This window comes from Pteropus vampyrus, unplaced genomic scaffold, assembly GCF_000151845.1.
Source record: "Pteropus vampyrus isolate Shadow unplaced genomic scaffold, Pvam_2.0 Scaffold443, whole genome shotgun sequence".
NCBI classification, from domain to species: Eukaryota; Metazoa; Chordata; class Mammalia; order Chiroptera; family Pteropodidae; genus Pteropus; species Pteropus vampyrus.
Window position 1 is genome coordinate 165,749 of NW_011889224.1, and position 1,232 is coordinate 166,980.

Consider the following 1,232-nt stretch of genomic DNA (forward strand, 5'->3'; position numbering starts at 1 on the left):
GTCCTATAGTGGTGTGGTAGATAAGTCCCCTTTTACAGTGCTTTTCTGTCTCTTCTTGTAATGCCACTCACCCTCTATAGTAGAACAGAAATGGAATATAGAGAATATTAACGGTGGAACAAAAGATTTCTCATGCCTGGTGGTATCATAGTCCATTTTGGACAATGCCCTGAATGTGGCAGGTACTAAAATATAGGCTCTGTTATGAAGTTCATGTGTGATACATATGGATGACTCATTTTGGGAAAGCCTGCCCATTGCCTAGTTCTCTAATGTGGGTTAACCACTGCATTTGACCTCTTTCAACTTCACTTTAGAGTCTATGAGTAGAAAACTTACAGGCTTTTGCTTGTGGGTTCCCTTCGTCCAGGGGATCCCTCCACTGATGAAGGTATTGGTAGACAATTCAAGGTTGAGTCGCTCTTTATATCTGCTTTTTCAATGGTCTTGCAGATCTGCCCTGTGTTTATGTTGAGCAGAGGCAAGTAGAATTGGGGAGAAATGGCTGGGAGGAGAATTGGGCCAGCGGGAGAGAAGCCTATGCTGTCACTATTTCAAGTGCAAAGAATCATTAGTTTCATGTGGGCTAATACACACATGGAAGCCAGTCAGGCTTGGCCTTTCTGGCCAGCCTTCCATTTTAGAGTACACAAAATGTCTGTAATACATCGCATAGGACTTGAGGAAGATGATGAAAAAGTCAATACAGTGCTGATCACTAGATTAGTAACCAGGAACGAAAATGCCTCCTGCAGAGATGCCTGAAGATCCCAAATAAGCGCTGCATGACACGGTCATTATAGGAAAGCTCATTACACAGACGATGTAGGCATGACCGCCAAGTGAAGGTTACAAGGAGACCAGGTTTGGTATCGAAAGATTATATTTCTTTTCTTCTACTTTCTCCTTCTCGCAGTGTAGTAGAGCGGAAAGCAGAGTGAGATAAGGAATAAAAACTCAAAACACAATTAGATATAGACTGTAGTTTTCAAATGGAGTAGAACATAGTGAAAATCTTTAACACTCAGAGTGACTGGACAGCTCTGAGGACTGCCTGAGATCTCACGAAGGCATGACAAAGGAAGATTTGCTCATGTGAAGACTGAGATTTGAGAAAGATTAATTTTGTGTTCTTTCTCTCCCCAATAAAAATATTGCAAAAGTAGTTAATATACATTTCTAAAAAATACTTGTTAAACACAATTGAATTATGTGAGAACTAAAATAAGAAC